We start from the raw sequence: 26812 nt of genomic DNA on the forward strand, positions 1-26812 counted from the left end.
CTCCAATAATATTGTCTATATGTAATTAGTTCACTTTCCCATAAATATTCTTGTCAGTAAACTAATTTGCTAGATTTCAGAGTAACAGCCGTGTTAGTCTGTATTCGCAAAAAGAAAAGGAGTACTTGTGGCACCTTAGAGATTAACCAATTTATTTGAGCATGAGCTTTCGTGAGCTACAGCTCACTTCATCGGATGCATACCGTGGAAACTGCAGCAGACTTTATATATACACAGAGAATATGAAACAATACCTCCTCCCACCCCACTGTCCTGCTGGTAATAGCTTATCTAAAGTGATCATCAGGTGGGCCATTTCCAGCACAAATCCAGGTTTTCTCACCCTCCACCCCGCCACACAAATTCACTCTCCTGCTGGTGATAGCCCATCCAAAGTGACAACTCTTTACACAATGTGCATGATAATCAAGTCTGGCTATTTCCTGCACAAATCCAGGTTTTCTCACATCCCCCCCACCCCCATACACACACAAACTCACTCTCCTGCTGGTAATAGCTCATCCAAACTGACTACTCTCCAAGTTTAAATCCAAGTTAAATCAGAACATCTGGCGGGGGGGGGGGGTAGGAAAAAACAAGAGGAAACAGGCTACCTTGCATAATGACTTAGCCACTCCCAGTCTCTATTTAAGCCTAAATTAATAGTATGCAATTTGCAAATGAATTCCAATTCAGCAGTTTCTCGCTGGAGTCTGGATTTGAAGTTTTTTTGTTTTAAGATAGCGGCCTTCATGTCTGTGATTGCGTGACCAGAGAGATTGAAGTGTTCTCCGACTGGTTTATGAATGTTATAATTCTTGACATCTGATTTGTGTCCATTTATTCTTTTACGTAGAGACTGTCCAGTTTGACCAATGTACATGGCAGAGGGACATTGCTGGCACATGATGGCATATATCACATTGGTGGATGTGCAGGTGAATGAGCCTCTGATAGTGTGGCTGATGTTATTAGGCCCTGTGATGGTGTCCCCTGAATAGATATGTGGGCACAATTGGCAACGGGCTTTGTTGCAAGGATAAGTTCCTGGGTTAGTGGTTCTGTTGTGTGGTATGTGGTTGTTGGTGAGTATTTGCTTCAGGTTGCGGGGCTGTCTGTAGGCAAGGACTGGCCTGTCTCCCAAGACTTGTGAGAGTGTTGGGTCATCCTTTAGGATAGGTTGTAGATCGTTAATAATGCGTTGGAGGGGTTTTAGTTGGGGGCTGAAGGTGACGGCTAGTGGCGTTCTGTTATTTTCTTTGTTAGGCCTGTCCTGTAGTAGGACACAAATCAGATGTCAAGGATTATAACATTCATAAACCAGTCGGAGAACACTTCAATCTCTCTGGTCACGCAATCACAGACATGAAGGTCGCTATCTTAAAACAAAAAAACTTCAAATCCAGACTCCAGCGAGAAACTGCTGAATTGGAATTCATTTGCAAATTGCATACTATTAATTTAGGCTTAAATAGAGACTGGGAGTGGCTAAGTCATTATGCAAGGTAGCCTGTTTCCTCTTGTTTTTTCCTACCCCCCCCCCCGCCAGATGTTCTGGTTTAACTTGGATTTAAACTTGGAGAGTGGTCAGTTTGGATGAGCTATTACCAGCAGGAGAGTGAGTTTGTGTGTGTATGGGGGTCGGGGGGATGTGAGAAAACCTGGATTTGTGCAGGAAATAGCCAGACTTGATTATCATGCACATTGTGTAAAGAGTTGTCACTTTGGATGGGCTATCACCAGCAGGAGAGTAAATTTGTGTGGCGGGGTGGAGGGTGAGAAAACCTGGATTTGTGCTGGAAATGGCCCACCTGATGATCACTTTAGATAAGCTATTACCAGCAGGACAGTGGGGTGGGAGGAGGTATTGTTTCATATTCTCTGTGTATATATAAAGTCTGCTGCAGTTTCCACGGTATGCATCCGATGAAGTGAGCTGTAGCTCACGAAAGCTCATGCTCAAATAAATTGGTTAGTCTCTAAGGTGCCACAAGTACTCCTTTAATTTGCTAGAATATTTATGGAAAGTATACACTGGAAAGGTGTGATCACAGTCCAAGAAAATTCATTTAATTTTGTAAAGAATAGGCATGTTGCAGTCATTATGTTCTATTTGGCAGTTTGATGGTATATGAGAAATTATTTCAGAGTTTTATTTCAATTGCTAGTGGCCTGGTACCCACATCTCATAATCACAACTGGAACCTCTGCTGACAATCTCAGGGGAAATCCCAAGGAGTAACAGAACAGGAGACTAAGGGCTTGTCTTTACTACCTGGGTAAGTCGACCTAAGTTACACTACTCCAGCTATGTGAATAACGTAGCTGGAGTTGACATAGCTTAGGTCGACTTACCCCGGTGTCTTCACTGTGCTGCGTCAATGGGAGACACTTTCCGGTCAACTTCCCTTACTCTTCTCGGGGAGCTGGAATACCAGGGTCAACCGGAGAGTTCTCTTTGGTTGACTTAGCTAGACCCACTAAACTTCATTAGACCCACTAGATCAACCCCTGCTGCATCCATTGCAGCCACATCAATCTCCCCATAGTGAAGATCAGCCCTGAGCTACCCTCTCATCATTACAGCTGGTTCATCCTGAACAACAAAGTTACATTGGCAAGGTTAAGGCATATTGACAGGGCAATGTGAATACATCTACTCTGCCACTGGCTGGCCTCTCCCACTCTTGTAAATAAACAGAGAACTTTCGGGTAGTCAGACAAACTCATTTCACTAGCATGAAAAATAATTTTAAAAATCACTCCAAAGTGAAAATAAAGCAGTGAAATATTTTATATCCTATTTTTAATACCATTATTCATGGCAGTTAGTGAAAGGCTGAAAATTACACTCATAACAAAAGGAAGTGAATTGTTCATTTTAGGAAAAAGGTAGAACAGAATAGGAAATGATGGCCTATAAACTAAGGAAATTTAAAAAGACAAAGAAGGGGAGGAATAATTGTGCATGGTCAGTGGGGTCAATACAAGCAGTAAAGGTGTTTAAAAGAAAAGTTATTAGGAGAGGACTCCTGTCACTGGAGTCAGGGGAGGTAACATGTCCTTAGAAGTCATCATCACCAGATATATTGAAATGAAAATTGGATTTAACACTTAGAGTTGTTCGAGAAGAGAACTCTAGGCCTTGTCTTCACTGGCAAATTTCTGCGCAGTAAAGCAGCTTTCTGCGTTGTAACTCCCGAGGTGCACACACTGCCAAGCCACTTAGTGCGCAGAAACTGGGCAGTTGCAGGGCTGTAAAAAAAACATCCTGATGAGAGGCATCGAGCTTTCTGCACTGGGGGTACAGCGCCGCGGTGCCAGTGTAGACACCCTGGGCAATTACAGCGCTGCGATTGGCCTCTGGGAGGTGTCCCACAATGCCTGTTCTCGCCTCTCTGGTCATCGGTTTGAACTCTACTGCCCTGCCCTCAGGTGACCAATCATCCCCCCACTCCTTAATTTCCTTGGGAATTTTGAAAGTCCCCTTCCTGTTTGCTCAGTGATGCATGCAGTGGACTCAGCACATCTATCGATGTGACCATGGCTGCTCCACTCGCCAGGCGATCCCCCGCTTGGAGCAATGCTGAGCTGCTGGACCTTATCAGCATTTGGGAAGAGGCAGTTGTTCAGTCCCAGCTGCGCTCCAGCCTTAGGAATTATGATACATGATGATGAATTCATGATGCATGACAGAAAGAAATTTCCAAAAAAAATCTCATGAGGTTCAACGAGGACAAGTGCAGAGTTCTGCACTTAGGACGGGGAAATCCCATACACCACTACAGACTAGGGACCGAGTGGCCAGGCAGCAGTTCTGGAGAAAAGGACCTAGGGGTTACAGTGGATGAGAAGCTGGATATGAGTCAACAGTGTGCCCTTGTTGCCAAGAAGGCTAAAGGCATTTTGGGCTGTATAAGTAGGAGCATTGCCAGCAGATCGAGGGAAGTGATCATTCCCCTCTATTTGGCATTGGTGATGCCTCATCTGGAGTACTGTGTCCAGTTTTGAGCCCCACACTTCAAGAAGGATGAGGAAAAATTGGAAAGAGTCCAGCGGAGGGCAACAAAAATGATTAGGGGGCTGGAGAACATGATTTATGAGGAGAGGCTGAGGGAACTGGGATTATTTAGTCTGCGGAAGAGAAGAATGAGGGGGGATTTGATAACTGCTTTCAACTACCTGAAAGGGAGTTCCAAAGAGGATGGATCTAGACTGTTCTCAATGGTAGCAGTTGACAGAGCAAGGAGTAATGGTCTCAAGTTGCAGTGAGGTTTAGGTTGGATATTAGGAAAAACTTTTTCACAAGGAGGGTGGTAAAGCACTGGAATGGGTTACCTAGGGAGGTGCATCCAATGAAGTGGGTATTCACCCACAAAAGCTTATGTTCCAATATGTCTGTTAGTCTATAAGGTGCCACTTTGCCACTTTTACAGATCCAGACTAACACAGCTACCCCTCTAATACTAGAGAGGTGGTGGAATCTTCTTCTTCTTCTTTAGAGGTTTTGAAGGTCAGGCTTGACAAAGCCCAGGCTGGGATGATTTAGTTGGCAATTAGCCCTGCTTTGAGCAGGGGGTTGGACTAGATGACCTCCTGAGGTTCTTTCCAACCCTGATATTCTATGATTCTAAAAGGGCCATGACCGGAACACACTGCAGTGCAGGGTCAAAGTGTAAGAGCTGTGGAACACCTATCACAAGGCATGGGAGGCAAAGCGCCGCTCCGGTGTTGCACCCACAAACTGCTGGTTCTACAAAGAGCTGGACGTGATATTCGGTGGTGACCCCACCTCCACTGTGGATACTTTGGTGGCTCACATGCCAGTCGAGAGTGAACCGAGCCAGGAGGAGGAAGTCTGGATGAGGATGTGGAGCGGGAGGGGGACCCAGAGGCAGAGGACAATTTAGAGGTCAGAGATGCATGCAGCCCGGAGCTCTTCTCTACCCTGGAGAAGCCTAGCCAGTCACAGCGATTGGAGCTTGGCGAAGCGCAAACAGGAGAGGAGACCCCTGATAAGTGGCTTTGATTTTGGGAATCACTTTGAAGTGAGTTGTTGGGGGCAGGAGGGTTGCAGAAATCAGGCTTCTATCTGTATGATGCATGTACCACCACATGTCTACTCTGAGCGGCGGAACAGGCTGTTGATTCACTCTCTCACTTCACGGGAATCTGCCTCAGAGATCTCCATGAAACTCTCATGGAGATACTGGGCAATCTGATGCCACAGGTTCTTTTGCAGAGCTGCTTTGTTTCTTGCTCCACTAAGGGTAACTTTCCCTTGCCACTTTGCTGGCACTGGGGAGAGGGGGGAGGCATTGCTGAACACAGGTAAGCTGCATAAGGGCCAGAGCGGAAGCCGCAGTCTTGGAGAAGACCCCTCCCTTGATTCCCTGCTCACCCTCAGCCGTGAGATATCTTCCATAATGAACATAGCCTGTGGAAAATGTGGGGACAATAATGATGATCAGGCCCCTCTCTACAGTGCTGGCTCTCCCCAAGAGCCACGCCTCCAGTGGACAGTACGGTCCTGGAACACTGATTTCCCCTACTCCTGCAGTTACTCACCATTTTGGGGGTCTTGTGGCTCATATGTGCTTGCCTGAGGTCAGCCAGTTAGTGATAGGTATGTGAATAGTGGCTGTGTTTAAAATCACTGAATCAGTGGTCTCTGTGTTGCAAACAATACTGCTTCTGTAAAATATTGCATTTTGGCTTCACAGATATGGCCTTGGGAGCCAAGCCTCCCTCTTTGTTATCGCCCGCTGAACAGCTGCGCAGAATTAGAAAGCAGCCATGAAGAACTAAAGAGGACTTTCTGCGTGAGGTCATGAAGCACTCCGCGGCTGAAAAACAAGAATTGAAGGAGTGGCGGGACAGTGCGAATAGGAACTGAAAGGAGAATGTGGCGCACCAGAATGAAGCCATGGAGCAGCTCATAAACGTTATTGAGCATCAAGCAAACACTCTCCAGGTGCTACTAGCACTGCAAACCAAGCAACTCTGCCCTCCCCTGCAGCCACTGTCGCAAAACTCTTTCCCATGTGCCCCCCAGACACCACCAACACACTCCTATCAACCTCCTGGCTTCAGTGTGTACCTGCAACTTTCCACTCCTGCCTCATCACACTCCAGCCTTGCGGACTCCCAGTACCCAGTGCACTCAACACCCATCCCTCTATAGTTTAGCCCTGATGAAGTACGGTACCCACTGCATTGTACTCCAAAGGAGAAGGTTGGATATGATATCTGGACATACACAAATCTTTAACTGTCCCACCTCCTCCTGGGATCATCCCTTCCCCCAGTGCTGATGTGGGTTTTTGTTTGTTTGTTTTGTCTCTCTTCTCCGGTTGTTGTTTTTTAATAAAAGAATTGTTTTGGTTTGAAGCAATCTTTATTCCATTAATTGAATGCAAACACAGCCCTGCAAATCAACAGGCAATTTTCTTACACCTTCATAGTGCATCGCCTGCACCAATCACAATCACCTCCTAGCATTACAAGCACTGCACTCCTGAGCATAGCAACAAACATTAGTGGCTTTCAGCTTCAAATTGCTGCCTCAAGGCACCCTTGATCCTTATGGCCCTGCACTGTGCCCCTCTAATAGCCCTGGTCTCTGGCTGTTCAAATAAGCCTCCAGGCACTGAGCCTGAGCGGTGCAGCCCTGAGTGACACTTTCACCCTTATCTTCACAAATATTATGGAGTGTACAGCACACGGCTTTTAGCATAGGAATATTGTCATCAGCCAGGTCCAGCCTCCCATATAGGCAGCGCCGACGGGCCTTTAAATGGCCAAAAGCACACTCAACAGTCATTCTACACTTGCTCAGCCTGTTGTTGAACCATTCCTTGCTGCTGTCAGGATTCCCCTGACTTGGCTTCATAAGCCACGGCATTAAGGGGTACATGGTGTTTCCCAGGATCAGGCATTTTGACTTCCCCTATGGTGATCTTCTGCTCCAGGAAGAAAGTCCCTGCTTGCAGCTTCCTGAACAGCCCAGTGTTCCAAAAGATGCATGTGTCATGCACCTTTCCCGACTAGCCTGCGTTAATGTCCGTGAAATGCCCATGGTGATCCACAGACACCTGGAGAACTATTGAAAAATACCTCTTCCGATTAATGTACTCTGTGGCTAGGTGGTCTGGTGCCAGAACTGGAATATGTGTGCCATCTATCACCCCTCCACAGTTAGGGAAGCCCATTTGTGCAAAGCCATCCACAATGTCATGCACGTTGCCCAGAGTCACAGTCTTTTGGAGCAGGATGCATAAGAACATAAGAATGGCCATACTGGGTCAGACCAAAGGTCCATCTAGCCCAGTATCCTGTCTACCGACAGTGGCCAATGCCAGGTGCCCCAGGGGGAGTGAACCTAACAGGTAATGATCTAGTGATCTCTCTCCTGCCATCCATCTCCACCCTCTGACAAACAGAGGCTAGGGAGACCATTCCTTACCCATCCTGGCTAATAGCTATTAATGGACTTAACCTCTATGGATTTATCCAGTTCTCTTTTAAACCCTGTTATAGTCCTAGCCTTCACAACCTCCTCAGGCAATGAGTTCCACAGGTTGACTGTGCGCTGAGTGAAGAAGAACTTCCTTTTCTTTGTTTTAAACCTGCCCCATTAATTTCATTTGGTGGCCCCTAGTTCTTGTATTATGGGAACAAGTAAATAACTTTTCCTTATTCACATTTTCCACACCACTCATGATTTTATATACCTCTATCATATCCCCCCTTAGTCTCCTCTTTTCCAAGTTGAAAAGTCCTAGCCTCTTTAATCTCTCCTCATATGGGACCCGTTCCAAACCCCAATCATTTTAGTTGCCCTTTTCTGAACCTTTTCTAATGCCAGTATATATTTTTTTGAGATGAGGGGACCACATCTGTACACAGTATTCAAGATGTTGGCATACCATAGATTTATATAAGGGCAATAAGATATTCTCCGTCTTATTCTCTATCCCTTTTTAATGATTCCTAACATCCTGTTTGCTTTTTAACTGCCGCTGCACATTGCATGGACGTCTTCAGAGAACTATCCACGATGACTCCAAGATCTCTCTCCTGATTAGTTGTAGCTAAATTAGCCCCCATCATATTGTATGTAGAGTTGGGGTTATTTTTTCCAATGTGCATTACTTCACATTTATCCACATTAAATTTAATTTGCCATTTTGTTGCCCAATCACTTAGTTTTGTGAGATCTTTTTGAAGTTCTTCACAGTCTGCTTTGGTCTTAACTATCTTGAGCAGTTTAGTATCATCTGCAAACTTTGCCACCTCACTGTTTACCCCTTTCTCCAGATCATTTATGAATAAGTTGAATAAGATTGGTCCTAGGACTGACCCTTGGGGAACATCATAAGTTACCCCTCTCCATTCTGAAAATTTACCATTTATTCCTAACCTTTGTTCCCTGTCTTTTAACCAGTTCTCAATCCATGAAAGGATCTTCCCTCTTATCCCATAACAATTTAATTTACTTATGAGCCTTTGGTGAGGGACCTTGTCAAAGGTTTCTGACCAGTTTGAATGATGCCTATTATATCAATATCCTCCTTTAACATGGGGCACTCTAGTTCACCCATCTTATTATTTAAACTTCTAGTATTTGTGTACAAGTACTTTAAAAACTTGTCACTGTTTATTTGTCTGCCCTTTTCTGATGTGTCAGATTCTTTATGTGAATGTTACTCATCTGTTCCATCCTCTCCTCCTGACTAAAACCTAGAGAATCTCTGTCAATAGACTTCTCTAAGAGAAGTCTCTGTCTGATCCATGTGCGCCTCTGCAGCAATCATCTTTCCCCCATCTCTTAGTTTAAAAACTGCTCTGCAACTTTTTTAATGTTAAGTGCCAGCAGTCTGGATCCACTTTGGTTTAGGTGGAGCCCATCCTTACTGTATAGGCTCCCCCTATCACAAAAGTTTGCCCAGTTCCTAATAAATCTAAACCCCTCCTCTCTACACCATTGTCTCAGCCACACATTGAGACTCTGAAGCTCTGCCTGCCTACCTGGCCCTGCGTGTGGAACTGGAAGCATTTCTGAGAATGCCACCATAGAGGTCCTGGATTTAATGGCTCTGCACACTTCCATCAACACGAATCCAACAGTCGACTTTCCCACTCCGAATTGGCTAGCGACCGATTGGTAGCAGTCTGGAGTAGCCGGCTTCCACAGTGCAATCGCCACGTGCTTCTCCAACAACAGGGCAGCTTTCATTCTCATGTCTTTGTGCCGCAGGGCTGGGCCAAGCTCATCAAACAGCCCCATGAATGTGGCTTTCCTCATCCAAAAGTTCTGCAGCCACTCTCATCATCCCAGACGTGTATGAAGGTGTGATCCCACCACTCAGTGCTTGTTTCCAGAGCCTAAAAATGGCATTCCACTGTGGTCAGCACTCCGTGAATGCCACAAGCAATCTCCTGTCATAGCTACTACACGTGGCGAGATCAATGTCACACTCCTCTTGCCTTTGTAGTTTAAGGAATAACTCCACTGCTGCTTGTGACATGTTAGTTTATTGGTCAACAGTGCAGGATCCATTCCTGCAGACCGAAGAGGCAGAGCAAACAGTACACAAAACATTGAAAGATGGTGCCAAATGCAGACAGAAGCACAGGGATTGCTGGGATGCAAAGCAATGCATCATGGGGCATTGGGACAGGACCCAGGATTCCCCGCAACCCCCTCCGCCTTCTCACAAGTCTTAGCGGCAAAAGAGAAAGAGATGCTCTGTGGGATAGCTGACCAGAGTGCACCACTCCAAATACTGCTGCCAAGTGCTGCAAGTGTGAACACGCTATTGCACGGGCAGCTGACAGTGTGAACACACACAACAGTGTTTTCCCTTCAGTGCTCTCTGAGTGGCGCTGTAACTGCTGGTGCTGTAACTCTGCCAGTGTAGACATACCCCTAGACTTGTGTGGAGAGTTGGATTAGATGATTCAGACCTAAAATATGTGGATCTGTGAGTCTAGGCTTTGAGAATGCTGAATTTTATGGACATAAAGTTATGGGCACAGTGAGATCATAAACAGAACACAACCTGTTGAGGTTCATATGTTGTTCTACATAGAAGGCTCCAAGTCTGGCAAAGGGGAATGCATAAGGGAGTGTCAATTAAGGGTTTTTTTGCGGGGGGTGGGGGAAGGAAAGCTATACCATCAGTTTTGAGTGTGACAAGAAAAAAAGTGTGTGAAAGTACAGTGATGATTGATGCGGGGATATAGTAAGGATAGGAAGACACAAGGTGAGTTTAGAAGGTCTCTAATTATTAAGTATTTTGGATTCTACCTGTGTGCTGCTGTATGATCAAAATATGACCATTTATGATTTGCTAGACATGATTATCCTGTTTAAATCCATGTATCATCACTGTATCTGAGGTTATGAATATGAGCTATAGATCTGTATCCCAAATGTGTTTGTTCATGGGGTAACACCCACCAAGTAAAATCTACATTGAAGCCAGACAGCTTTGTGTTGATGGCCCATCAAAAGCAATTAACTCTCACAATGGGCTGCAGAAGAAACTCATTCCATCCAGATGGCTCTTCCTGCAGACAGCTTAGCCAATGACTTCTCCTGTAAGGCAGCAAGCCAGGTATGGGCATGTGACTTGTTCATGTGAACCTGGACTCCATCTTTTGCCAGTTCTTTTCCACAAACTGTGCTGTGGACTTTGTTTGGGAGAGTAAAATTCCAAACACATGGCCAAGGGTATAAAAGACTCTTGAAACATCTCCATGTTGCCTCTTTCCTGCTCTGATTCTCTGGACTGTGGATTTACAACTAAAAGTAGCCTATTTGAACTATGGACTGAGGGCCTTCCAATCTTTTGGAAGTGACCAGAGACTTTACAAGCCAGCAGTCTGCACCATCCCTGCTACAAATCTAATATAAGAACATTGCCATTATTGTATGTATATGATCTATTAACCACTTTAACTCGTATTCTTTTAATCTTATAAATAAACCTTTAGTTACTAAAGGATTGGCAGCAGCATAATTATTGGATAAGATCTGAGTTATATATTGACCTAGCTGTGTGTCTGATCTATTGAGATCAGCAGAACCCTTTATTTGATTACGTTGGTTTTCAACGACCACTCATCATAAAGTCTAGTGTCTGGGTGATGAAATAAGGTCTGGAATGCCTCAGGAGACTGCATTTTTGACTTTTTGTTAATCAGTGTGGTGAGACAGAAGTTTACTTTTGTTACCAGCTTGGTATATCCCATTTGGAGTGAGTGTGCCCTATTTCTCAGCAGTTTGTCCTGATTCTGGTATTCTCAGCTGTGACCCACTGAGGCATGGTGACAACATGAGAAGTCAGTGATTCTGTGAACATATGAGATGAACATGCAAAGCTACAGTAGGTGTATTCCATAGATGAAAGTGTAATGTATTAGTTCAATTTAGGTGGTAAAATAAGCAGTTGCCAAAATTGACTGCAAATTGTTTCTTCATAGCATTTATAATAAATTAAAGTATATTATGGTAAATTAAATGAGTACAGTGAATTTAAATGAGGAAGAATCCTATTTGCTATGTGGAGCTGAGATGGGCTGGCAAGGCAATGCTCAAATCCACCTTCTGGATTAGGTTTAGGCTGAACTTTGAGGTTCAGGTTCAATGAAAAAGTGGAATTTAGATCCTAATATTGTAGCCCAAATGGTTAAAATCTCAAGAGCTGTCTGCCTTCTTGAATTGTAGAATTTTCACAAGAACAGTGGCTTGAACAGATTCTCACATCTTAAATGGAAATCTCATTAATATAACTGTTTGCACAGATTATGGATACAGTCAAATGGAGAAACAGGAAACAGGCCTCTTCCAGGTCAGGATACAAACCAAAATGAAAATTACAAGGGTAAAATATGGGGTATTGAATCAGAACTGCGCACTGACATTTTAAGGGGTTTGGATATTGTGGTTATGTGTTTGCCAGGATTTGAAAGTAGTATTAGAGGTCTTATTAAACCCTTTTCCATCAATAAATGTAATCGGATGCAAAATTTTTCAACCAGAAATTAGTTTTACAATCTAAAATAAAAATAAGAAAGTAATTTAACTTTAGGTAAGACAAATCTGGACAAAGTAATAGAAAATATATCGTAGGGAACAGCCAATCTTGGCTGGAAGATGGACTAGATGACCTAGCAGATCTTTTGCATTGGTAACTACTATAATTTTATTACTTCATGTAACAAACTGTCATTTTTATTCATTGCAAAAACCAAAATAGTAACTTAATAACTCAATGGGTGACTATCATGAAAACAGTGGAAATTCCCATTGCAAACGGTTCCCTGTGCTCTGTTATTCTGTAATTGAAAAAGCAATATCCAGAACAAATTTTAGGAGTGAATCAATATCTTTTAATATCTATCTTAACTAGTATATGGAAATACACATGTACTAATATATGGCTCTGCTTACACCGAAGCAAGTGAATAATAAGAAAAGACAGTAAATAATGAGGTCAAACAAATAATTCTGTCCTCAAATAGAGGCTCCTAATTTCTTGCAAAGAGAGGAGATGCAATATCATGATTCAGTTTATACTAAACAAATAAAATACTTTTTCCTTCAAAATCTGAAAATCTTTTGCATTTTCCTTGTTATTCAAGCTGCCCAACATACTAGCTATTAAAAGCTAACATATGTGGTACACAGATTTCTCTGAGTTATCAGCCAGCCTCAGGCAAGAAAAAAGAACCAGAACTAGAAAGCAAAGGGGGATACTGGCACAGAGAGAGGAGGAGGAGGCTGGTGCACGTAGCAGTTCTGGCAAATCTGTCATCTGTAAAAGCTGTTTAAATGAATGAATTAAGCAAGAGGAAATGGCAAGTATTTTCCAGTGACGTATCTCAAGATGACTGCTGAAATTGAATAAAAGCATTTTCAAATCATGGACTACCCCTTCCCCCCCCTGCGCCGCCCCACACACCCTGTCCACAGCTCTCTCTCAAAAGAAGAAATAATAATTTTATCATCCTGTGACCAGAAGGAGCCTCTTTTACTTTTAATGGTTATATCTCATTGTCACGCTAAGGACAGAAAAGAAACTTTACCACATTTAAAGGGGCATTGTAAATTCAGATTTAGGCAAAACACATTGGCCTGTTTTAATCAAAATCAATAGGAGTTTTGCAACTGATTTCAATGGGAATAGGATTAAGATTTAAATTCTGTAAAATTAAGCCTGTACGAAAATTAAGAGACTGATCCTAACACCCTTACTAGTGCAAATAATTATTGTACTTTGGTGGGATTACTCAGGAGAGTGTCACCTGATGGGGAGGGGTCTATGAACAATAAACACCTTTCCATCATTGTTATTATTATTATTATTATTACTATTACTACAAACAATAACAAATAAATATTTCCCTCAGTGTTTACAGGCCAAAATCTGAAACACTCTGAAAAAGGAATGAAAAATTGAAATTCACTAGAAACTGATTGTAAATAAAAGAGAGATGACCTCTCTATTTCTATTGCCTTAGCTGAGAGAAATGCAGTGTAAACAAAGAAAACAAATTTTGAAATTTAAATTTGATTTTGACTTTAATAATCTATGATATTATAACTTATTTGCAACAGAGGCCAGGAATACTTTTTGAAAAAACAATACTTACAAATAACAAACAAACAAACATGACAGGTCTGAAGTATTTAACAAAAAATGGCAAGTCCGAAGTATTTATGAGCATTTATGTTGCTAATCCTGCTAAGTGTTATTATATAGGTGGCACTGGTAGCCTAAAGTTAAGGTAGCCTACCACTTTCTGTTATAAGACCCTGTTTTCAGTTGCTTGTAACTAAGTCACACTTAAGCCGTTTGGGGTGAAATTTTCCATGCTGGGGTGTCTCAGACTGTTTTTTTTTTTTTTTTGACAGTTTCAGCTAAAATGGTGCAGCCCTATCTCAGAATGAGATTAGGGAAAATGATGTCATTTTGCCCACGTTTAATAAAGACACTTACAACCATTTCATTGAGAAGCTCTAATGTCTTGATGCTTTGGAGCAGGGGTTTGAAATTTGGCAGGGAGTTGGCCTTTGTGCCAGGGATGTGTCATTTGCCATGCCTAGGAAAATATCCCCAGATTTGGTCAGGTTTTAAGGCTCTGAAAATTTTCAGTTCACACAAGTAGAGCCTTGAACGAGTTTGGCAGCTCAATTCTCTGAAAATGCTGCCCACAATGAGCGTGCTCCATCATCTCACAGCTTCCACATGCCAATCAGACTGCACATGTGATATCCCCCCAGAGTGACTGAGCATGCTTCTTGCCAGGGATGAACAGGACTTTCCCTGCAGTTGCTCCTTGATGGTATCCACTGTGGCACTGGGCTCTAGAATTGAGAACAGAGAGACAGTCCTTTCAGTGCAGTCAGTCCCCACTTTTTCTGGCACCTAGTCAATGAGGAGGAGGAAGATTTGAATGCAAAGGGATGAGGATTGTGCTCGAGGAAGGGATCAGAGTTGTGCAATGAAGGAGGCCGTTGTCTGTGGGAGTCATGCTTCATTTGTTGCAGAAGGTGGAAGTTATAAGCCTGTTGCAGACACTGGGATGGGATGGCATAGGCCCTCCCAAAACTAAAGGGCAACCCCCTCAACTGAGTGGTTGGAACCACAGAGCCCAAATGGCAAATAATTATGGAGAACAAAGAATGAAAAAAACAGGGATGGGAGTAAAGTCACAGGCCAAACCGAGGGATCCAGAGAGGAACACCAAGCAGAGAACACTGGAGACTGCCCACTGCTCTTCAAAGGCATCCAAGGAGCCGGTGGACACCGCCCAGAGGAAAGATGCCCAGAGATGTGAGAGGATGAGGGAATGGAAACAGGCCCAACAGTCACAGAGCGCACTCCCAACCATTGACCTTTCTCCTCCTGGACTGTTTTTTAATTCACAATCAATTTGGAATTTCTAGATCCGGAGAGCAGACATGTGGATAAGTTACAGTTTTCATACAGTTGTCCGTATTTCTGTAATTCCAGTTCTTTCATATATGGAAGTATAATCACAAAATTCAGACTCCATCCTCATTCTATCAGTGGATACCATTAATAGTTTTATTAGGAGGAAAAAGTAATTCTATGGCATATTTCATGCTGAAAACTTAAACCTTTATATGTAAATTGTTAGAAATGTTACCTTTATTGCTACATTTACACATTGGTTGGACTTCCACCATTTTTAACCCCCTTCTTTTCTATGTGGCATGTCATTATGCCATAAGAAAAATTACCATAAAATTGTTGCAGTTTACACTAAGTCAAGTGGCTGCCTGATTCCTTTTCTGAAATATTGTACAGTAGTCAGGAAGAGTTCATCAGCACAAACTATCTGGTCTTTGGCTCTCTAATATCAGCTGTATTTCTATCATACCAACTCGGGCTGCAATAAAAGACTCAAGGATGTGGAGGTTTATTTACCATTCTTCCTATAAGACACAAATAAGTGAGGATTTCACCTTCACATAGTTCTCATCAGGCTGAAAGATGTTTTCAGTTTCTTCAATCTAAATCCAATTTTATAAAAAAGGAATGGTTTGGGGATTATTGGTGTCAAGCTAACAGGTCACTAATAACTGGCTTTTTGATATCTTGAAAAGAAAAGTGTGTTTCTGTATAAAAATAACAATACTTTAACAGATTAAGGATAAGACTATATTACATGATGGTTACAAATAGATATTATTTTTCCAGTGCTTTCATAATATTTGATTTTCTTCTCTCCTGTGCTTCTTTAACACAGGTGACATGGGGTGGGAGTAGAAATCTTGCCTTAACATCATGGGCATGAATTTGAGCTATGTTTGTTTATGGTGAACCCAATCCTGCATTCCCCATGAACCAAAACTACCATTGATTTTGAGAGGAGTTTTGGGTGCATAACAAATGCTGGATGGGACTCAGAAGCTGTAAATGTAATTGCAGCTAAATCCCTCAATTCAACTGAATCTGACCCTCAAAATCTACTTTAAATGCTCATATTTCATTATAATGCTGTAACAAATCAGAAGAATGCTGTTTTTTAGAGGTTGCTAGAGTTTATTTGTGTAGATACAGAATTCATAACATAATTTCCTTTGGCTGACCTGGGTGGAGTAGATGTGACTCTCCCTGTTTTCATATCACATATTTAATTTTGAAACTAAAATTTTGCCTCCTGGAAAAAAAATTACCCGCAATGCACACTAGGCATTATGAGTGGCAAAAAGGAAACCTGTACAAGTGCAGAATCAGACAAACAGTAGTTCTAAGTCTACCTAATCATTAAGACTAATTCATTAGCTAACAAATTTCACCTGTGGCAATCCCTGGGCCCGCAGAGACTTCAGTTTCGTGCTTCTGACTCACATAGCCTTTTCGTGGATGCCCCTGGAGCCTCATGGAATACAGCAGCATAACTGCTCTACCCACCCCTTTTGCAAGGTATGTCCTTTCCCATATGGGGATCAGTTCTTCTGGCTGATGCAGAGACTGCATCTTTTGCACTTCCCTTTGAAGAGCTTAATACTGCCTTGAGCACTAATCCCTTTGCATACCCCTGAGATCCTTACATTTGCTATCATCTTGTGAACCTGCTGGGCACAATCTAGCCCTAATTACTTGTTACCCACTTCACTTCTACACATTTAAAGAGTCATTGTTATGGATGACAGGAGAAGATTTTCTTTTAAATGGAAATTTTTGCTCCTAAATCCCTTAGGTATATGTAACAATCTCCTATCACACTCAAAATTAGCCTGCTGCATCCAAAAGTTAAATCTATTTCCTCAGTTCATCTAGAACACTTTCCACTTTCCCTATTCATGTAAATTAACAAATCTTTTAAAAAATGAAATACAGAGTTATGGAAATCAAATCAGGGTCATATATGTTGTTATATGTTGTTATAGCCCTGGGCTCCCACAGGAAAATAAAAAAAAAACAGCAGCATAAAATCTATAGAAAGAGCCAGCTAGGTATTACAACAGTGTATTATTATCTTTCATCAGTTAAGCTCACTCTTATCCCATTTCAGCCTTGGGATCCTATCAGCTTCAAGATACAGGAGAGGCCATCATGCACTTCCCTAAAGCCTAGCCACTTCCCAACTTAAGTCTGATTCTCTACCCGAAAAAAGAACAAGTGTCTAGACTTACCTTTTCCTGCCTGGGGCTTGTCTTTACTTGATAACTCAAAAATATCAACTCCACATCATAAACCTCAGCCTAAGCTTCCCCACTGAGCATGGCTCCCTGTCTGTGGCAGAGTGCTGAGAACCAACAGCTGAACCAGCACTCTGGTCACTGTAAGTCCAATTTAGTTTCCCTGGAGAAGAACCTGATTGCTAGAAGCTGGGATTAATTACTAGATCAGTCTGATCTGGGGGATCTAAGGAGCTAGTTAATCCATTAACTGGAAGAGTAGAAAGGCACATAAGAAAGAAGAGCAAAGGGAGAATGAGAGAAAGAGGGAAGTAGGGTTAAGTAAAGGAAGATCTTTGCATGGACAGATCTCTTCCCTCATGTAAAAGGGAATGATGTTTGTATGTCAGTGTACACAAAGTTGTTGCATGGGCCTATCAAGTGGTGGTGGTTGAGATAATACACAAACTACATGTCAGTGTTTACAAACCACAGGTATTAGAGCCATTTGTACAAGAAGATAGGAGTGCAGGGCTTCACGCTGTCACACTGTCCCAAGGGCTTTCCTTGAGGACTTCATCTGTCCTAGTTCTCTCTTTCTAGAGAAAGATTCTGATCTCCCTTATATGCAAGATGGTTTAGCAAGCCACATCTGCCAAATAAGTCAGCAGAACTTCAGCAGTTTTATGCAAGGTGGATCATCAGAAGAGTCCAACCTCCCTGTCATGAGACTGCTTGGCAGAAAACCATTGGGTTTATTTCTACATGACAACCAAAAATAAAGGGGGTATCCAGAGTTTTTCAAGGAAGGGTCTATTGGTGAAGGAAGATCTCATCTGAGGGGTAAACAACATGTCAAAACGGGTTTGTTGTATGAACTTCTGCAAATCATAGAGTGTCAGATTCATACAAGTAATAAATATTTTGCACAACTAAAGCTTAGCGATTCTCAACACAATATGTAAACAGAGAAAAGGACATTCAGTTTGCAAACAGCTTCAGTGTTAAAATTTGGAGAGGGATGTTCATACTCTCTCACAAATAGCCATGAAAGACCCATAACTTTAATTATTTAAAACAAGGCTGAACTAAACACTTGCATATATACCGTTGAGAAAATTCTGCACTAATTGGGTGATGGGCCTGGATAATTTCATCGGTCTTTTCCATTTTTAATTCTTACAATCAAAGCCATACCCCACAATTTTTCTTCTTTCAAATCTTGGGACTTTGTCTGAGGAAAAGATCTCAGTTTATATTGTAACTAAAGCGGGGCAAAAATAAAATAAAAAATCCCATCACTGAGGAAACTGATAAAAATTCCAAAATAGAACTGGTTGAAATTTCCTGGGTTTAAATTTTTTTAATGTTTTCTCATTGTTAACTATTTGATTTGGCAGAAAAAAAAATCTCAAAGTTTCACAAACACTTTCTCTGAAAATTTTCAGGCTTTTCAATAAGCTGCTCTATATTCTACTGGTGCTAAGCATGGAACATTAAACATGGTTCCAAAGAGGATGGATCTAGACTGTTCTCAGTGGTAGCAGATGACAGAACGAGGAGTAATGGTCTCAAGTTGCAGTGGGGGAGGTTTAGGTTGGAAATTAGGAAAAACTTTTTCACTAGGAGGGTGGTGAAACACTGGAATGTGTTACCTAGGGAGGTGGTGGAATCTCCTTCCTTAGAATTTTTTAAGGTCAGGCTTGACAAAGCACTCGCGGGGATGATTTAGTTGGGGATTGGTCCTGCTTTGAGCAGGGGGTTGCATTAGTTGACCTCTTGAGGTCCCTTCCAACCCTGATATTCTATGATTCTCTGAAGCTAGGCAGCTGAATCGGCAAATGTGTATATTCTACTGAAAACAAGTTGGAATGTTTTGTTGTCTGGATACATTTGTCATCCAAGCTGAGTACGCAGTCAGGGAGCATATCAGTGTGATAAAGAACTGAAAATACTAAATAGGAATGGAGAAGGAAGGAAACATGCCACATAGAGCTGTTGAAATTTTTGGTTATCAAACCATTCAGCTGAAGTTCATGGGAGCTGTCTTCTGAATCTGCTGTATGGACCTCTAGACACGGGTGTAGTCTAAATGAAATCAGTGTGCGGACCTGCAGCTCTGAGGCCGAGATATCTAAAGTTAGTATACAAACTTAGAGGCAACTTTGGAAATATGCCTTTAATTTATCTCTGCCATAGTTTCCCCACCTGTAAAATTGAGATAGTACTTCACAGGGTTTTGTGAGGTTTAACTAATCATGTGTAAGGCATTTTAAGGTTTTTTGAGAGAAGGCACACATTTTTATGAATATATTTTAAAGAAAGCAGATGTTCTCCTTTGAGGATCAGCAGTAAAGTGTAAAGTAGTGACCTCAAACAAGTGGTGCTGTAATCTCAACAGGAACAGTTATTGAAACAATTATAAAGCACTGATGCTCTTCCTGGACCTAGTAAAAACTGCTATAAACTAACAACCAGTAAACATTCCTTTGAAAATGAGCATGACTAAACTATAGAGCTGTCTCTTGCTGTTCCATGAACTGCTTGCTCCAACGTGGCTGACAAAAAAAACAAACAAAAAAACCAAAGAAATGAAACAGATTTACTGCTTTCATTAATTAGCAGCTGAGCTATTTTCAGGAAGATAGAATCAATTGAAAGAACTGGTTAAAAAGAATCAATGATGTAACTTATAATAATTATGTATACCTGTCATAACTCATTATCTATGCAAGCCTGACTTCTGTGTTCCCTTGACTGTCCCGTTTTACACTGCTTCTCTAAGGAAATGTTTTGTACTCTCAACAAATGTGTAATTAGCAATTGAAAGGTTTCAGAGTGGTAGCTCTGTTAGTCTGTATCAGCAGAAAGAACGAGGAGGACTTGTGCCACCTTAGAGACTAACAAATTTATTTGAGTATAAGCTTTCACGGGCTAAAGCCCACTTCATCAGATATATCACATCACCAAGGAGAGGTACCCAATCTTCATCGATAGCCTGCGAGACCTGGACGACACACTTTCCATGTGCTTCCTCTTTGCCTCCTTCCGCGCACTGGCAAGTGCCACGTGCAGACAGTCCAGCTGTGCCTCCGCCTCACCGTGGAGTTCCTACTACAGAGTCATGGCGACCTTCACGGAGTTCTACACCATGCTGCTGGGCTTTGTGAACTTCTGCCTCTACCAGTCCTTCAACCTGCACTACCTCCACAAGATTGAAGGCCAGGCTGAGGCACAGCAGAAGCCGGAGGAGAGGGAGGCGTATACCATGGACTCAGAGTGCTACATGGAGAAGCTGTCGGCTCTGAGAGCCAGACTAGCCCAAGTGGTAGTGCCGAAACCGGAGGACGAAGTGTGGGTGGATGAGTTGCCTGCGGACGGGGGGTGCGCAGAGCAGGAGGCAGCGAGGAGGAAGGAGCAGGAGGCAGTAGAGAAGCTGTCATAAATATAAAGGGAAGGGTAATTACCTTTAAAATCCCTCCTGGCCAGAGGACAAATCCTTTCACCTGTAAAGGGTTAAGAAGCTAAAGGTAACCTCGCTGGCACCTGACCAAAATGACCAATGAGGAGACAAGATGCTTTCAAAAGCTGGGAGGAGGGAGAGAAACAAAGGGTCTGGGTCTGTCTGTGTGATGCTTTTGCCAGGGACAGAACAGGAATGGAGTCTTAGAACTTTTAGTAAGTAATCTAGCTAGAAGAAAAGGAGTACTTGTGGCACCTTAGCGACTAACCAATTTATTTGAGCATGAGCTTTCGTGAGCTACAGCTCACTTCGATGAAGTGAGCTGTAGCTCACGAAAGCTCATGCTCAAATAAATTGGTTAGTCGCTAAGGTGCCACAAGTACTCCTTTTCTTTTTGCGAATACAGACTAACACGGCCGTTACTCTGAAACTAATCTAGCTAGGTATGTGTTAGATTATGATTTCTTTAAATGGCTGAGAAAATAGCTGTGCTGAATAGAATGAATATTCCTGTCTGTGTGTCTTTTTTGTAACTTAAGCTTTTGCCTAGAGGGATTCTCTATGTTTTGAATCTGATTACCCTGTAAGGTATTTACCATCCTGATTTTACAGAGGTGATTATTTTTACTGTTTCTTCTATTAAAATGTTTCTTTTCAAGAACTGAATGTTTTTTTTCATTGTTCTAAGATCCAAGGGTTTGGGTCTGTGGTCACCTATACAAATTGGTGAGGATTTTTACCAAACCTTTCCCAGAAAGTGGGGTGCAAGGGTTGGGAGAATTTTTCCTCTGGCCAGGAGGGATTTTAAAGGTGATTACCCTTCCCTTTATATTTATGACAGAAGCAGAAGAAGCTGTTTGAGGGGTTGCAGTTCTTCCTGAACAGAGAGGTGCCTCGGGAGCCCATAGCCTTCATCATCAGGTGTTTTGGAAGCAAAGTGTTTTGGGACAAGTTCGTGTGCATCAGTGCCACCTATGATGTGAGGGACCCAACCATCACCCACTAGACTGTAGACTGGCCCAGCCTGGGAAAGCGGGTGATAGGCAGGTAGTACCTCCAGCTGCAGTGGGTATTCTACTTGGTCAATGCCAAGATGTGCCTCCTGGTGGCTGATTATTTCCCCGGCATGCTGCTGCCCCCACACCTCTCACCCTTCGTTCGGAGAAGGATGGGGACTACATCCCACTGAGAAGCTGAAGCTGCTGGCCCTGCAGAGGGGCGAGAACCCAGCAGAAGAGAGCAGAGAGGAGGATGAGGATGACAGTGATGAGGAAGATGATGATGATTATGAAGGCTCAGAAGGAGAAGAACACTCTGAAAAGGAAGATGAAGGGAAACTGAAAAAGCTGGAAGAGCTGCGATCCCAGGGAAAGAAGCTGCCAGTGAAGGTGTCGGCGGGCACGGTGCGGCTGGAGGACAAGCAGCGAGCAGCCCAGGAGAAGCAGAGCAAAAAGAAGCATCTTGCTTTCATGATGATGAAGAAGAAGGAGAAGTACCTCTATCAGAAAATCATGTTTGGGAAGAAGCGCAAAGTCCGAGAGGTGACCAGACTCACTGAGAAGAGGAAAGCTCATGATGGTGCCACGAAATCAGAGACGAAGAAAACCAAGAAGGTGTGACGGGAGTGACGGAGCTATCGGGCTCTGCCCTCCCTCCAGGACTGGAGCTGCCCCTTGGCCCGAGAGATCTACTTTCTAGGCTGTACCTTGGGCCTCCTCCAGGACAGGCCACACTGAAAGGTAGCCAATAGCATCTGGCCGGCCATGACTTTCAGCTCTGTCGATGCTCTGGGGACACCCCCAATTACTGCCTATCCCCTCTATTTAAAAACAAAACCAGCCTCTTTCCCCGTCCTCCGGGACCCCATCCAAGGCTCCCCCATAGGGAGGCTCCGGGAGCATTCTTTGTCTGCTTCACTCACACCAATGCCAAGAGGTTATGGGTTGGAGGGGGCAGTGGATTCCCCCACCTGGTCTGTCGCAGCAGAGCCTCCAGGTAGGCAGATGAGGGGTGTGGAAAGGAAAGAATCCTCCCCATGGCTGCAGCAGATCATGGATGCAGCCAAAGGTCCCCAGAGAAGCCGAATGGCCTGTTAAGTGTCAGCAGCTCTCCCTGGGTCAGGGGAGGAGAGGCTGTGCCTGGTGCAGGCGAACATCTCGGGGCTCTTGGTCGTACAGAGCTAATGGTAAAAGCGGGGCCCAGGGTGAGCTGGCCCAGGCCCTGAGCTGGGGCTCCTCCAGCAGGCTGGGTGCCTTGGAGCTTGCGGCAGTTGTTGCTCTCAGAGGGAGGGTCCCTTTGCTGTTTGCTTTGCAGGCTGGGGATCTGCACGGTCCCTTGCAGCCAATGCAGGCAGGTTGTGGGCCTCCTGGGAAAAGCTTCCACTGCATGCATCCAATGAAGTGGGCTTTAGCCCACGAAAGCTTATGCTCAAATAAATTGGTTAGTCTCTAAGGTGCCACAAGTACTCCTCGTTCTTTCTAGCTATTGAAAGTAGCCCAAGTAATAAAATGAAATGAAATACAAAAAATAATCCATAAGAAAGGAAAACATTTGTAAACCTGTAAAAACTGGCATTTAGACAACAGTTATCACAGTTAGTGAAATAATATACTACATCTATATTTTTAAATACATTTGACTGGAGTTGATTGTTGCAGTTGAAGCCTCTTCGTCTATAGCTTTATAAAGTGACTCATTATGTGGGCTATTACACTGAAACTGAAATTAATATTGTTTCTTCTAAGTAAAATATATAAGGCTTGAGTCTTCTTGCTATTATACAAGTTTTTCACTTGGGTAACTACATGGATATTATAGAGTGGAGAATCAGGTCCATAATCCACAGCATATACTATGTATTACACCGTTAACATAATAGAGAAAACAATTCTGTTTTACTTATTCTGTTAGCAGCACACTGACTTTCCTTTTTTTCATTCTTTTATTGTTGCTGCTATGGCCCTGATTCAGCAAGGTACTTAACTGTGCCAAACAGTAAAAATGGGAGTGCACTGAAGTCAATAGACTATTCCTATGCTTGCAGTTAGACATGTGCATGCATACCTTACTGAATTAGCACCATAGCAACTTCTCTATATTCCCATTCCCATTTTGCTTTAATACTAAATGGTGTGAAACTGCCCCACCCCCACCCCTTACTCACACAGGTCCCGGCAAGGGATTTGCCAGAGGGACCTGGATGGAAAAAGAGGGGGAGCTGGTAAAAGACCTAGGCTAATTACAGAATAAACATGGGGTTACCTGCACTGTACACTGTTATCTGCTGGCACATGTCCGGTGTGGGTACTCCATAGGAAAGTTATACAGTGACTGGATAAATGGCTTGGAAAAGGACTTAAAAAAAGAGGTGTTCATTAAAGGAACGAACAGGGGGCGGTTGGGGACTCCTATGATAGGTATGACAGGGAGCCAACCCCCTATGCCTATAGCCCACATTAACCCTCCTACAAGGGGGAGGGGTCGATGGTAAGGTCCCAGCAATGGATTTGTTGGAGGGACCTGGGGGGAAAACAGGGGGAGCTGGTGGAAGTCCCCCACCCCGGGTATGGTAAGGTCCCAGCAATGGATTTGCTGGAGGGACATGGATGGAAAAAGAGGGGGATCTGGTAAAAGACCCCAGCTAATTAGAGAATAAACCTGCACTGTACACTTATCTGCCGGGTAGTCCCAGACATCTAGTTATAAAATTGTGGCCTGATTAAACCCATATCAAATGTCTCCTATCCTTCTTTTGGCATAGCCAGACAAATGGTGTGAAACTATTCCCCCCACATGCCCTTACCCTCACTGACCAGTGTCCCCTGAGTTTTTGTGCGAGCAGCTGTGGTGTTTAAGTCAGCAAAGTTTCCCTGTGGTTTTGCTATTCCAGTGTCAGTCGCTATGTCAACCCATGGAGCATTAGTTTTTCACATCAATCCTTGGCCTGATTCTGTACTGCCTTGCGACTGCTGTAGGGGTTCAACCCTCAAAGGGGGCAAGAGGCAATAGTGCCATCTGTTTGTCCGGCTATACTGAAAGAAGCACAGGAGACATTTGATATGGTTTTAATCAGGTCACAATTTTATTATTAGATGTCTGGGACTTCCCAGCAGCGTACAGTGCAGATAAACCCATGTTCATTCAATAACTTCCTGTGGGGCTTCCATCATCTCCCCCTCTTTTTTCCATCCAAGTCCCACAGCCAATCCATGGCTGGGACCTTACCATCCACCCCCACTATTTCACCACCTAAAGGGAGGGAGGGTTGGTGCTGCCTCAGCATGCTACTTGTGAAAGGGGGCTTCACCACATGGGCTGCCCCCATAAACTCTTCTGCCATCTGGATTCCAGGGGATGAGTCAGAGTCACCACTTGTCCCCTTTTGAAGCTGTTTGTCCCCTCTCTCCCCCCGCATAAAGCACTGTTCCCTTCATTTGGCTAGGCAGACAAATGATCAGTGGTCAATTCCATGCACAGGCAACTCCTTCCCTGCTGTTCCTGTTCTTTCCTGCTGTTGATATCCTAAACTCTAATGTATGAAATTCTGTATGTATGAGTTGAGCTATAGCTTGACAGCCACTATACTCTAACCACTATGGAAGTGAATTTTCTTTCATCACTAGAGTGACCTGACAGACCATTCTTTGCTGTCAGAATGGCTCCTTGGAGAGAAACTGCTGGTGGAATCTCATAATTCATGTATGCCATGGCACTCATGAGTCTGATGTGTATGAATCATTAAACCTCCTTCCCACCCATGTATTGCTATATGGGAAAATAATGGATGGGGAAAAGGGTAAATCATGATGATGACAGCAAAGAAAAAACACTTTTGGGATGTGGCATAACTTTGACCTTCTGTTTTCCCACAACACTGTTCACTCTACTTTGAACTCTTCAGAAGGGCCATGTTCCCTCTATTTGTATTAATATAAATGCAACTTTGAAAGTTTAAACAAATAGTCAGCTGAATCACTGTAAGGTCCTAATCCTTCAAACACTTATACATGTGAGTAGCTTTAATTATGTTAGTTGTCCCATTGAAGTCAATCAAGAGTCCAACACAATCTTTTATTGTGCCTGAACCTGCTCTATGTGCTATATTTGAAAAAGCAGATTATTAATGTGAGGTCTTATGTCTGTTGTGTCTATTTCTAGTGATTTCAACACTTTCCTCACCCAAGATTTGGAAACGAAAAACATAGTGCAAGTATAGACATGCATTGGTATAAACAATGTGGAGTCAGTGGGACTGCTCATGTGTCTATTAAGTTACCTGTGTGCACAAGTGCTTGTAGAATCTGGGCCATAGCCTATACAAAAGTTGTATTTTCTGCAATTTGTTGCCAGTCAGTCTTTACACAAAGTGTCTAGAAAGATATAATAAAACTATGACTGCACTGTGTACCCAGAAGGAAAAGTGTTGACTAATAAATAATAAGTTTCTTTAATAAAAAGCCTGGTCTGTGCTAAAAAGTTAAAATCTGCCCAGCTATGTCACCCTGAGCACAATGTAGTTAAGCCAATCTACCCCCTGTGTAGACAGTACTAGATCAACAGAATAATTCTTCTCAGGGAAGAGAATTATCCACGCCAACAGGAGAACCTTTCCTGTCGGCGTAGGTCAGATGTGGGCAAACTATGGCCTGCGGGACACATCCGGCCCGCAGGATGGTCCTGCCTAGCCCTTGAGCTCCCGGCCGGGGAGGCTAACCCCCTGCAGCCTCACCTCACTGCGCTGCCAGCACTCTGGCTGGCTGCTCTTGCCAGGCAGCGCGGCAGCATGGCAGGCTGTGGCTGGGCTGCAAGCTGCTGCCGCTCTGAGCGGCATGGTAAGGGGGCGGAGAATGTGGGGGTGGGATAAGGGCCAGGGGATCCCAGGGTCAGTCAAGGGACAGGGAGAGGTTGGATGGGGTGGAGGTTTGGGGGAGGGGGGCGGTCAGGGGACAGGGAGCGGTTGGATAGGCTTGGAAGTCCCCGGGGGGCCTGTCACGGCTGGGGGTGTGGATAGGGGTCGCGACAGTCAGGGGACAGGAAGGGTTGGATAAGGGGTGGTGTCCCGGGAGGGGGCAGTCAGGGGACAAGGAGCAGGGTGGGTTGGATGGGTCGGGAGTTCTGAAGGGGGCAGTCAGGGGGTGGGAAGTGGGAGGGGGCGGATGGGGGCGGAGGCCAGGCTGTTTGGAGAG

The 26812-nt window shown here is 43.6% G+C and overlaps 1 protein-coding gene and 1 pseudogene across 1 annotated transcript in view; one reads left to right on the forward strand and one right to left on the reverse strand.

Moving 5' to 3' along the window:
* Positions 1-22246, forward strand: part of LOC140907197 (pescadillo homolog pseudogene) — a 51569-nt pseudogene extending 29323 nt beyond the window's left edge.
* NALF1 (NALCN channel auxiliary factor 1) overlaps positions 1-26812 on the reverse strand; it is a 798908-nt gene that overhangs the window by 208652 nt on the left and 563444 nt on the right. The gene's annotated exons all lie outside the window — the stretch shown is intronic.

This window comes from Lepidochelys kempii, chromosome 1 (assembly GCF_965140285.1).
Source record: "Lepidochelys kempii isolate rLepKem1 chromosome 1, rLepKem1.hap1, whole genome shotgun sequence".
Taxonomy (NCBI): domain Eukaryota; kingdom Metazoa; phylum Chordata; order Testudines; family Cheloniidae; genus Lepidochelys; species Lepidochelys kempii.